Source organism: Phasianus colchicus, chromosome 24 (assembly GCF_987193195.1).
Source record: "Phasianus colchicus chromosome 24, bPhaCol1.hap1.1, whole genome shotgun sequence".
Classification (NCBI taxonomy): domain Eukaryota; kingdom Metazoa; phylum Chordata; class Aves; order Galliformes; family Phasianidae; genus Phasianus; species Phasianus colchicus.
The window spans coordinates 177,322-190,503 of record NC_143459.1 but is presented as its reverse complement, the minus strand read 5'-3'; the positions used below and the strand labels follow the sequence as shown (position 1 = coordinate 190,503).

Sequence of the window (13,182 nt, the reverse complement as noted above, 5' to 3'; positions counted from 1 at the left end):
TGCTCTTCACTCCCTCCTTCTTCATTCTCCTGCCTTTTGCTGCTACTCTCGCCTTGCTGTGCTCTGCTTTGCTTTCTCTACATTTTGGCCATCCAGTCTTTTCTCAGCTGTTATTCTTGACTGTTTACTTGGCTTTTTTCTTCTTTTCTCATTTCTTTTTTTTCTGACCTTTTTGGGCTTTTTTCTTTTACTTCTTTTTTTATGCTTTCGTTTCTTTTTTCATTTCATTGCACTTGTTCTTTTTTTTTCTCTCTTTTCGGTTTTTTTTTTTTGTTTTCATCTATTTTTTCTCATTTTCATCTTGGTTTTCTTTTTTCATTTTCACTCTTTTTTTCTTTTTTTTTTTTCCTAATTTTTTCATTGCACTTTTCTTTTTTATTTCATTTTTCTCTCTCTTTTCTCATTTTTTTCTATTTTCATCTTTTTCATCTTGGTTTTCTCTTTTTGTTTTCCATTTTTTTTTTCTTTTTTCCTTTTTTATTTTTTTCCTTTATTACTCTTTTTTTTCCCTTTCTCTTTTTTCTTTCACCTTTTTTTCTTGTTTTTCATTTTTCTTTTCTTTTTTTTTTTATAATCATAGGTACTCCTGAAACCCCCTTTAAGCCCTCCCTACCCTCCCCATTCTTTCTTTTCACCCTCACCTCCCCCCTTGCCCTATCCTTCCATTCCCTTGCCTGCTCTTCTTACCTGCACTGCTGTCCCTTCCTTTACCTACCTGAGCTGCTTGTTCCAAAAATTACCTAGCTGACCTGCTTGCCCCTCGCTTTCCTAGCTGAGCTGCTGGTCCCTCTCATTCCCTACCTGAGCTGCTTCCCCCTTACTTACCTAGCTGAGCTCCTTGCCCCTCGCTACGTACTTGAGCAGATGTTTGCTCACTTGGCTTCCTTACTGGTTGTCCCCTCACTTACCTACCTCACCTGCTGTCCACTCACTTTCCTAGCTTAGCTGCTGTCCCCTCCCTTCCCTACCTGAGCTGCATGCCCTTCCTTTTCCCTACCTGATCTGCATGCCCTTCCTTTTCCCTACCTGAGCTGCATGCCCTTCCTTTTCCCTACCTGAGCTGCATGCCCTTCCTTTTCCCTACCTGAGCTGCATGCCCTTCCTTTTCCCTACCTGAGCTTCATGCCCCTCACCTCCTTTTTCTTGGTGCTCTTGCCTTTTCCTGCTACTCACTCCCAATCTCAACACTTGTCTGCTCTGCTTGCTGCTCTGACAAGTGCCTCTTAACTCTGCTCGCAGCTTCTCTCCTTCTGCATGCCCTTCTCTATTCCCTTCTCGTGCCCTTCACGCTTCTGCTCCCCTTGCTGAGCAAGCCCATGCCCGGTAGCTGCCCTTCAACCTCCTCCGCCCTTTGCCTTTCTCCACACAGATGCTTGCTTCTGGCCAGCACTCTTGCCCGCAGCCTAGCCCACAGCCCGCATCTCTTTGGGAGACAGCAAGGTGGCCTGGAGCTACCCACACCTCCTCCCGTTGAGATTCTCCCTCTTTATCCTCCTCAGCTTGCCTCTATCTGTGCCTCCTACTGGGTCTTCTCTCTCACATTCCCGTCTAGTGCCCGGTGTCACCCCACATTACCCTCTATTTCCCTGTGCTCCCGCAAGCCCCCTATTGTCTCTCTGCAGCCTTTTATAACCTTACACCTCTCTACTTCCCCCCCAATCCCACCCACAGACCCCTGTCATGCCTGTTTCTCTATACCACGCCTACGGCCCTCCCACTGCTCCCTGTAGCCCCACATCCCCTTCTATCCCACCTCCATTCCCCCTACAGCCACTCATAGAGCCACAGTTTCTTAGGTCCTCCCCCAGCCCCCTATATCCCTCCCCGTAGCTCTCCCCAGCCCCTCCCGGCCCCCAGTGCTCCCTATAGCACCGTGTCCCCCCGTTTCCCCCTCACAGCCCTCTGCTGCCCTAAATCCCTTTGTACCCACCCCTATCGCCCCATGTACCCCGATACCACAGCCGCTGCAGCCCCGCCTGCCTCCCTATCCCCCCCCCCGCCTTCCCAGCCCCTCACCCCACCAGGCTTCCTCCCCTGTCCCGGCGCCGCTCTCCGTCCCTCCCGGCTCCGACTCTGCTGTGCTCAGCACCGCTCCCGTCGTGCCGCGGTTCCGTCTCGGTGCTGCCCGGACAGCTCCGGCGCGCAGCGGCGGTGCGGGGCGGCCAGGGCTGCGGGAGCGCCGCCGCCTGAGTGGAGAAGTGCTCTAGGCCGGCTGCCAACGGCCGTTCCCGCGCGCCGCGCCTCAGCCAATCGGAGCCGGCGCCGCTGCCGCTGACCAACGAGAGCCCGGGGGCGGAACGGATCGGCACGTGCCCAACGAGAGCCCGGGGGCGGGACGGACCGGCACCTGACCAATGAGAGCCCGGGGCTGGGACGGTCCGGCACCTGCCCAATGAGAGCCCGCGGGCGGTGCGGCGTTGCGCTGCGCTGTTGGTGGGAGGAGCGCGGCAGGGGGCGGGCCGTGGGTGGGGCCTCGGGGTGCGCCCTACTGCTATAGGGGGTGCGAGATGGGAATGGGATTTACAGGTGGGAGGTGGGGCTTGGATGTGGGGTTGGGATATGAGGTTTGGAACTGGGCTTGGGAGCTGGGGTTGGGATGTTGGATGTGCATTGGGATGTGAAATGTAGGGTTGGGGTGTGGGGATATGGATATGGGGTGGATATGGAATGGGAGATAGGAAAATGGAATATATATGGGATGGGCTTGGGATGGACATGGGACCAACACTGAAGAAGGTGGGATGGATTGGGGATGAAATATGGACACGGGATGGGATTGGGATGATAGTGGCATGGGATAAGTAGATGGAATGGACATGGGATGCATGTGGGGATAAGGATTCGGAATGGCTATGGATATAGGGTTAGGGATGGGGATAGGATGTGGGGGTATGGATATGGGATGGGTTTGAGATGGCTGTGGGGTGGATATGATGGATATGTGATGGGATAACGTTGTGGGATACGGACGAGGGATGGCTACGAGATGGAGCTGTAGTGGTTATGGGGCCATAGGGGCGATGGGGCCAGGATGCTGCAGTCACCTCTGTCCCCAGAGTTCATCCCCAGTGTGATACATGGAGCCCCACAGCCGCTCCTCTGCCCTTTATCACTTACATGGGGAGGACATCCCCCAACCTCCATTATCAAAAATAAACCTTAATTAGAAAAGTGAGGGGTGTCAACCCCGCCCCATGGGAACAATGTTTTCTGTGGGGGAGGGCACAGATGGCGTCTCCAGAGGGCTGTCCCAAACTCTGGGGGGTGTTCACAACTCTAGGATATGACACCACCAGGGTGCCATGAAGGTGTCCCAAGCTTTGGGGTGTGACACAGGGATGTCCCCAATTTTGGTGGTGTGACATTGTCATGTGGTGTTCCCACTTCCCTGGGAAGTCCTCCAGGTGGTCACGGTGTCCCCAGCTTCGGCTCAATGTCCCCAGGGTTTTTTTTGTCCCCTCTGCATGACGGTGACACCCGGCGCCAGCTGCCAGGAGTGACGCCCAACGGTGATGACACCGCATCACGGCTGTGCCACGCTGGTGTCACACAGTCCCCTCTGGTGGTGGCACAGAGTTCACCACCGTGCATGTCCCCGTCCTCATGACAGACGATGGTGACAGCGCCAGAGGTTTCCGGTGTCACCGGGTCCTGCGGTAGGCAGGTCTGGAGGGGTGACAAACAACAGTGAGAGGCTCAGTGACAGCACGGTGACAACGTAGTGCCGCCTGTGCCTGCCCCCATGTGATGGTCAGAGTACAGGGAATGGTGTCACCCGATAGATGGTGGCACACAAGTGATGGTGACACCAGATGACGGTAACAACAGTGACAGCCAGGGATGGGGACACTGCGTCACGGCTGTTCCACATCGAGGTTACCCTGTGTCACGGCGTCACCTGAAGACAGTGACATTCAGTGACACCCAATGGCATCCAGTGAAGGTGGCACCCAACAATGGTGACACCACCGACCCCATGTCACACCTGCACCAGACCCCACGTGTCCCCCGACTGTCCCCAGCCCCCCTCCCTGTACTCCTCCTCGTCACCTCTTCAATGAGGATGTCACCGTGCTGCAGTTGTGCCACCATGGCAGGGGGGACAGCTTGGGACAGTCACGGACAGCCAGGGTGACAGCGTCCAGGAGCTGTAGGACGCTGATGGGGCTCTCGATGGGGCTCACTATGTTTAATGATTTAATTCGGGCTGGGGTCCAATTTGCTAAGATTGACTGCCAGCCCAACCATGTTCTTCTCCAGCTTTGGAGACAGCTAAAGGACAACCAAAAATTTCAGACCTACCCTAAGAAACCAAGGGTAAGGGTTACAGAGAGAATGCCAACAACAACATGGAACTTAGAAGATTTCATTGTTGCTAATAGAAAAAAAAAGCTGCCTCAGGTGTCTCGGGCTACAATGCCTGAGGCACTGGAAGCAAAAGAATTGGCCATAGCTCAATTCATGGCGTGACGAGGGATGTTAGTCCCCCTAGGGCCTCCAGATAGGACCAGAGGCCCTGTGTAGAATTAAGGATTTATTGGTCCCGAAAAAACATTCAGAGAGTTATGGCATTGGTGGACACTGGAGCAGAAACATCAATTATCTACAAAGATCCAACCAAATTTGGTGGAGACAGAGTGATGATTGGTGGCTTTGGGGGACAGACTATTCCTGTCACCCAAACATGGTTGAATCTGAGGGTGGGGCGTCTCCCACCCCGGGAGTGTAAGGTGTGTATTGCCCCAGTGCAGGAATACATCTTGGGCATAGATATTCTATGGGGTCTGGCTCTCCAGACAACTGTGGGAGAGTTCAGACTTGGACAGAGATGTATCCGTACCCGGGCAGTGCAGGCAATATTAAGAGGCCATGTGAAACATGGGCCTATTTGCCTGCCGAAACCGCGCCGGATTACTGATGTAAGGCAGTACAGACTCCGGGTGGGCAAGATGAAATATGGGGAACGGTGCAGGAATTAGAAAAAGTGGGCATTGTAAGACCTGCACACAGCCCATATAATTCCCCCACACGGCCAGTGCGAAAGTCGGATGGCACGTGGAGAATGACAGTGGATTACAGAGAGTTAAATAAGGTCACGCCGCCTGTTCATGCGGCCATAGCCAACATTGCCTCCCTAATGGAGCTGTAGGACGCGGATGGGGCTCTCAAGGTACGTTGGTACGGCCCCAGGTTCCACGGTTACGGTGACAGTGAGAACTTTGGGGACAAGTGGTTGTCCGGTGTCACCCGGTGGCCCTGGGGGGATTGTTTCCGTGGGGCTTTGCACAGGGATTGGTGGGAACCATCCATTTCTGAAAGGAAGTGGCAAAAAATATACAAGAAAAGTGACATAGTATTGATTTTAATGGAAACAGACATTATTGGGGGCGATCCCACGGGGACAAAGAAGAGCGAGAATGTGTCACTATGTGAGGTTGTCCTCAAAATCCCCATTAGAGACCTCTGGAGGACTCCAGGAACGCCTGGGGACCCCAAGACACCCATGGGACATCTCCAGACCCTTCCAGAAGACAATAGGACCCTCTGAACCCACCTGAGGACCCCCCCACATTCCACAGGATCATTCTGGGACGTCTGCAGACCCTTCTGGATGAATCCAAGGACCCCCTGGATCAATTTGAAAACCCCCTGCACCCTCCAAGTCCTCTCTGGGACATCCCCAGAGATGTCTCTGATGACGGGATGACTCCAGGACCACTCAGACCCACATGAGAACTCTCTGGACCCTACCAGACTCTACTGGCACATCTCCAAATCATCCCAGTGGCTCCTCGGAGCTCCTGGACCCATCCTGGGAGCTTCCAGATCCTTCCAGGGACCCCCAGGACCATTCTTGGGACCCCCTGGACACCCCAGGATCCCTCTGGGACATCTCCAGATCCTTCTGTATGAATCCAAGGACACCTTGGATCCACCTGGGGACCAACTGGATGCCCCAAACCCCTCTACAACATCTCCAGATTCTTCTGCATGCCTCCAGGGGTATATAGGGGGGGGCTCGTGGGGAATCTATGGGCGAAAAGGTGTGAGTGGGGCTTCTGTGAGGTGGAAAGAGGGTCTGGAGGTGGAGAAAGGTTGGAAGGGGAAACTGAGGGATTGTGGAGGGCTTCTGTGGCGTGGAAAGGGGCTCTGAGGATGGAGAGAGGGGGTTGTGAGGGGGAAAAGAGCAGAACGAGGCTTCTGTGAGTGAAAAGGGGGCCTGGGGATGGAGGGGTACATTGTGGAGGGGAACTTGAGGGGTGGAAAGGGGGCTTCTGTAGGGCAGAAAGGGGGGTCTGGGAGTGGAGGGGGGGTTGTGTGGGGGAAAAACGGGGTGAGTTGGGTCTCTGCTGGGAGGAAAAGGGGTCTAGGAATGGAGAAGGGGTGGCAGAGGAAATCTGGAGGGTTGTGGGGGGCTTCTATGGGGTGGAAGGGGAGTCTGGGGGACACCTTAGGGAAGTATTGGGGGGGAGAAGAGTGGGATGTCTATGGGGTGGAAAAAGAGTCTGGGGGGAAACTTAGTGGCTTGTGTGGGGGAAAGGGGTGAACAGAGTTTCTACAAGGCAGGAAGAGCATCTGGGGGTGGAGGGAGGGGTGGGAGGGAAGAGCCAGGGGTTGTGCGAGGCTTCTATGGGGTCTGGCTGAGGGAAATTGGAGGTCAAAATGAGGAACTGACTCCAGGGGTCAGGGAGGAGCGCACAGGGGGTTACAGGGACCTCTAGGGGTCAGAAAAAAGGGGCCAGGAGGTGGGAGGAGAAGGGAGGACACGGGACCCTGGGGGTCAAATAGAGGGGAATGGGGGGTGGTAGGAGACTCTGGGGATCAGAATGGGGGAATTGAAGTGGGGGCACTCGGGGGGAGGAGAGGGGGTTCGGGGGTCAGATAGAGGAGACTGGGAAAGGGGGGGACTCTAGGGGACAGAATGGGGAGAGCGGTGGGGGGGTGGGGGGACACCAGGGATCAGAACGGGGGACTGGGGAGGGATGAGGGATCGGGGGGGGGACCCTGGGGATCAGAATGGGGGAGGCACAGAGGGGAGGGGTGGAAGAGGACTACGGCGATCAGAACGGGGGGACTGGAGGGGAGGGAGACCGGGGGGAGGGTGTAACCCCGGGGGGCACACAGAGGGACTGGGGGGTGCGGGCGATCAGCGGCAGGGGGAGAGGGGGGGAGGGCAGCGAAAGACACGGGGTGGGGGAGGCGGCGAGACGCAGGGCAGCCGCCCCCGCCGAGGGAAGCCCCGAGCACCACGGAGACCCCGCGGGGCCGAGACAGAGCGGCACGCGGCCCCCCCGCCGCCTTCACCCCGGCCCCCGCCCCGGCGCCCCCCGAACACCCACCTGTAGGAGCCGAGGCGGCGCCCGGAGCCCCGAGGCGCCCCGCACCGCTTCCGCACGGCCGCCTCCTCGGGTCGCGGCGTGATGACGTCACTCGGCGGGGACGGCGCGGCGCCGTAGCGACGGACCGGCGCTGAGGCGCTGAGGCGCCGTCGCCGTGGCGACGCCGTCGAACGGTACCGCTCCTGCGGGAGCCGCGCTGAGACGTGCCGCGTCTCCGGCTTCCCCAGAATCGCTTTCTCCAGGCCGATTCCGAGCTGCTGGCGCTTCTTGAAAGCCGAGCGCGCATCTCTGCCCGGTTTTCTCACGGCTCCTGCGGCGGCATCTCTGGCCACTTTCTCCTCCAAGGAAGAACCGAGCGGTGGCCCGGCCGGGCTCGGTGCGTGGGATGTGAGAAGGGCACAGCCCGGAGCAGGACCTGAAGAACGAGCTCAGCTCACCGCTGGCACGTGTTCTGTAGTCCCCCGGGTGCTGCAGAGCTGCGCTGGACTCGCTGAGCAGCACGGCGTGGTGCGGGGATGTAGGAGAACACAGGTGCTCGGTAGACTTGCTGGGGCAGGGAGCTCTCACTGATGCTAAACTCGCTGAAACGAAGTGACTCGTTCAGGACACGTGCCTGAAACATATGCTGGTTCTCTAGGCAGAGCTGCCGGACAGACCTGTCAGCACTGGGAATTAAGCACGGCAGTGAGATGAAGCCAATGATGCGTTCATGTAAGAGCAAGAGGTGCTTTGGAATGCCTTTATGGCTGCACAGCTCCTCGGGAAGCAGTTACACCTGCCAGCTCAATAAGAGCTGTCCCGTGGATGCTGTACAGCTGTGGAGCCTTTGCCCACCTGCACTGCATCTTTTAGATGTATCATTGAGAGGAATTGAACCAGCAAGGGCTTCAGGGCTGAGCTCTAAGAATGGAAACTCCCTCAACTTTTGAAAGAGACTGGGTTCCTAAGGTCTTAAGACCTGGAGCTGGCAGGGCACACCCCTCTTGTGCCTTTCCCCCGACTGGTTTTTGGGAGACAGCAAATGGACACCCCTACAAGAAGTCTCAGGGTGTTTCCTTCTGAAACTCTTATTATGGAAGTAAGAATACATTCCTGGCTCCATTTTGCTCTTGTGTCAGAAGGCAGAGATTTAAGCTACCTAAAGTCACTTTTCCACAGAACGTTCCCACAGAAAGAAGCATCCAACATCTCTCTGTAGCTACGGAGACCCTGACTTCTCAACTCTTTCCAGGTATGTTTTACTGTCTCTTTCCAAATTTAGAAACGGCAGCTGTGCAGAAAAACATGCCACAGATCCTGAAGTGTGGGCCAGCGGGGAGTTTTACCCCGTCTCCTCCCTGATGTCAATCTGAAGTGATCTCCTTTAGTCCTCAGTATAACAAACGCATCCTGTGACCGTGCTTGAAGACAGTCTCCCTTGAGCATTTTAGCTGAGCTTGGTTAGCGCTCTTAAAACAAGCTGTGCAAGTGCTGCTTTTCTCCCCACTGTGAGGGATTGCTGTCAGGAGCCAGTTATGCCAGGCACATCCAGCAAGGAGCTGCTGTGGCACGATGGGCGCGTGGAGCGGCTGTCTTCCAACCTATCCTCTGCAGCAGTTAGCATTCTGCGGGTTACTCTTCCCCAGTTTGCAGAACGAGTATCAGAAGTTGATGCTCTTTTGTGAAAGAGTAAATGTGGGTTGAAAAAAAGGCAGTGTGACATTCCTGACTGCAGATGGAACAACAGCACAGATGCTGCCAGCCCCGCAGTAAAAGCTGGACTTGTTAATGAAGCAGCTTATCCATCTGTGTCGGGCTGTGGTAAAACTCACCCGCTGGCCCACCTGAACCTTTGCCCACCTGCACTGCATCTTTTAGATGCATCATTGAGAGGAATTGAACCAGCAAGGCTTCAAGGCTGAGCTCTAAGAATGGAAACTCCCTCAACTTTTGAAAGAGACCGGGTTTCTAAGGTCTTAAGACCTGGAGCTGGCAGGGCACACCCCTCTTGTGCCTTTCCCCCAACTGGTTTTTGGGAGACAGCAAATGGACACCCCTACAAGAAGTCTCAGGGTGTTTCCTTCTGACACTCTTATTATGGAAGTAAGAATACATTCCTGGCTCCATTTTGCTCTTGTGTCAGAAGGCAGAGATTTAAGCTACCTAAAGTCACTTTTCCACAAACGTTCCCACAGAACGTGGACCTGGCCTTTGGCCTTGTTGGAACTCATCCCATTGGCTTCAGCCCAGCTCTCCAGCCTGTCCAGATCCCTCTGTGGGGCCTCGCTACCCCCAGGCAGATCCACACTTCCAGCCAGCCTGGTGTCATCCGCAAACTTCCTGAGGGTGCGCTCAGTGCCCTCAGCTCATCAAGAAAGATCTTGAGGAGGACAGGCCCCAGCACCGACCCCTGGGGAACAGCACTGTGACCCACAGATACCACTTTTCTCACAGATACGTGACATTTTCATCCGGGAACACTATTTTAGTCCCCTACACATGATCTCTTCCACCAAAAAACAAGGACATTTTCTCCCAGATAGACCACTTTTCTCCTAACTATGTGACCGATTATCCGGGAAATACCCATTTTTTCCTAAAAATATGGCGTTTACTCCCAGAAATACCAGCTTTCTCACATACATGTGATCTTTTCCCCCCAAAACAAGACATTTTCTCCCAGAAATACCACTACGCTTAGAAATACCTCACGTTTCATCCCAAGAATACTACTTGACGCTCCTCAGGATCACACTTACTCCCAGAAAAATGGCAGTTTCTTCCAGATAGACCAGTTTTCTCCCAAATACATGACATTTTCTCCAAGATAGACCACTTTTCTCCCAAAGACGGGACATATTCCCCCAGAAATACCAGCTTCGTCTTAAAAATACGGCCTTTTTTCCCAAAATACCAGCTTTCTCACAAACACCTGTCATTTTCCAACCAAGGATGCTACTATCTCCCAGAAACAGCAGTTTTCTGAGAAATACCTGACATTTTCTCTCAAAAGTACTACTTGACACTCCTCAAGAGGACATTTTCTCCCATATTTACCGTATTTTCTCCCCAAAGGACCAGTCGTCACACCAAAAATACCACAGTTGCTCTCGAATAGAAGACATTCTCTCCCACCATTTCCGAGTTCTCTCCCTCAAGTATGTCATTTTCTCCCAGAAATACCACATTTCAGTGGTAAATTTCACCTTCTCTTCCAAAAAGAGGATATTTTCTCCCAGAAATACCCCTTCTCTTAGAACTACCACACGTTTTCTCCCAAAAATACTGGATGACAAAACCAAATGGGACACTTGCAACCAAGAAGAGGACTGGCACAACTGCAGAGCGGTGCCATCCTCATTGAAGAGGTGACAAGGAGTGTACAGGGAGGGGAGCTGGGGATAGTCGGGGGACATGTGGGGTCTGCTGTGGGTGTGACATGGGGTCGGTGGTGTCACCATTGTTGGTGCTTCCCTTCACTGGATGCCACTAAGAGTCGTTGAGTGTCACTGTCTTCAGGTGACACCGTGACACAGGGTGACCTCGATGTGGAACAGCCGTGACGCAGTGTCCCCATCCCTGGCTGTCACTGTTGTTACCGTCATCTGGTGTCACCATCACTTGTGTGCCACCATCTATCGGGTGACACCATTCCCTGTACTCTGACCACCGCATGGGGGCAGGCACAGGCAGCTCTGCGTTGTCACCATGCTGTCACTGAGCCTCTCACTGTTCTTTGTCACCCCTCCAGGCCCGCCTAGAGCTGGACCTGGTGACACTGGAGTCCTCTGGCGCTGTCGCCATCGTCTGACATGAGGATGGGGACACGCACGGTGGTGAACTCTGTGCCACCACCAGAGGGGACTGTGTGACACCAGTGTGGCACAGCCGTGACGCAGTGTCATCGTCATCGGGTGTCGCGTTCGGCAGCCAGCATTGGGTGTCACCGTCATGCAGAGGGGACAAAAGGACCCCCTGGGGACGTTGAGCCGAAGCTGGGGACACTGTAACCAGCTGGAGGACTTCCTGGAGAAGTGGGGACACAGCATCGTGCTGTCACACCACCAAAGTTGGGGACACCTTCATGGCACCCTGGTGGTGTCACGTACTGGAGATGGGGACACCCCCACAGTGTCACCCCCACGGACCACTTTGTTCCCATGGGTCGGGGGTTGACACCCCTCACTTTTGCAATTAAGGTTTATTTTTCGATAATGGGGGTTAGGGGATGTCCCCCCCCATGTCCCCATGTAAACTAAGCATGCACGCTGCAGTTTTCAGCCTAGGCTTTTAAGAGCAAAGCCAGAAAATTCCACACCGCTCAGTACAAAGCTGTGCGATGATGAGAGTGACTCAAGCTCTGCCCAAAGAATGAAAAGTAGCATCAAAACGGCTGAAGAGAGGGGGGACAGTGAGGCAAGGTAGCACTGCAGAGAAGTCAGGAGAACACCTCTGCCTTCCGGGATCAGGCAGCCGGCGGAGCCTCTCTTCCCCCAACAGAGACGCCTGCAGGGTGAGGGGCACACGCTCACTTCTGCTCAGTGCTGCCCCGAGAAACTCAGACAGCTCGAGACAGCTGTTCTCTAACTCAGCGCGCCTGTGCTCAGGCCGTGCTACTCGCAGTTCTGTGCACGTGCTTTGCAGGCAGTGCGTTTATGGGCAGGGCCAAGGACTGGTGCATCCATTGCTTCTATAACCTGCAGCATCCCCTGATGGAGATGTGGGAGTTCTGACCCAGCGCCGCGAGTGGAATAATGAGGAGGTGGTGCAGCAGCTCACTGAGTGCCACTGGACAAATCAGGCCGTGCGCTCTTTGTGAATACAAAGCTCCAATTGTTTATTGATGGACTGCAACCAGAGTGCCAAGTTGGGCTGCTGCCACGAAGCCGCTGCCTTCTGATGCTCCTCCACTCAGTCCTTCAGCTGCAGCTTCTCCATCATCTCCACAAGGCTGTTCATTGTGGAGGACTGGAAAGAAAGAAAGCGAGCGTCAAAGTAGGACACCGCTTCCCCCAGCATTCTACAATCCCCTTCACGTCTGACAGACAGAGAACAACAAGAGCCGTGTCTGTGCTCACCGAGGACTCACCTCTGCACGTGCAGCGGCAGCTCTCAGAGCAGCCTTCTTCATTTCTGCTCTCCTCTCTTTTTGTCGTTGTCGTCTTGCTATAGAGAAAGAGGAGAGAAATTCAGTTTGTCAACAGCAAAACCGCGGAAACATGGGTACATGAAAACAGGCTAGGAAGCCTCTCAGGGAAGGGTATTTCCAGTGGGACAAGCAGAAGGCTGTCATGGATTTCATGGGAAAAGAGAGGGTTACACTTTCTGGCACTTCCTTGCCATTGGACTCGGCAGCCTTCTACTCTTTTCCCCTCTCCGCAGAGAGAAGGAGAAAGCAAAGCAAATCCTAAGCAAACTCCATGCACCTGATAAGGGAAGCACCTCACCAGGGCAGCTGCAGCACCTTCCTACCTCTTCGCTTTGAGGTCCGGAACCGCTCAGTCGGCGCTGGGGCAGGCCCAGGGTGTGTTGCTGGAGCTGGCACACCGCCTCTGCTCTGATGTGGGCTCTGAGCCTTCTCCCCATTGCGCTCCACCTTCACTTGTTTCTTGGCAGGCCACAGCTCTGCTTTTTGCTCCTCTTCCTCCACTCCCTTGCGCTTTCTTGCAGCCATGGTCTTGGAGAGGGAGTGGTTGTCAACTGCAGGGGAAGGTCTTTCCCCTCTGCTGGGACCTGCTGTTCCAGGAAGCCCTCCTGGAGCCTGGAGAGGAGCTTTCGCGTACATCTTGCCGTTTGGCTCAGCACCTCTCCCTGTTCAAATCAAGCAAGGGGAAGCAGCAAGATTAAAAGAGAGTCACACACT

General features: G+C 54.6%; 1 pseudogene; it reads right to left on the bottom strand.

The window, feature by feature from the left end:
- Window positions 1-582: 582 nt before the first annotated feature.
- Window positions 583-3,524, bottom strand: LOC149915073 (uncharacterized; annotated as a pseudogene).
- Between the last annotated feature and the right edge of the window lie 9,658 nt (window positions 3,525-13,182).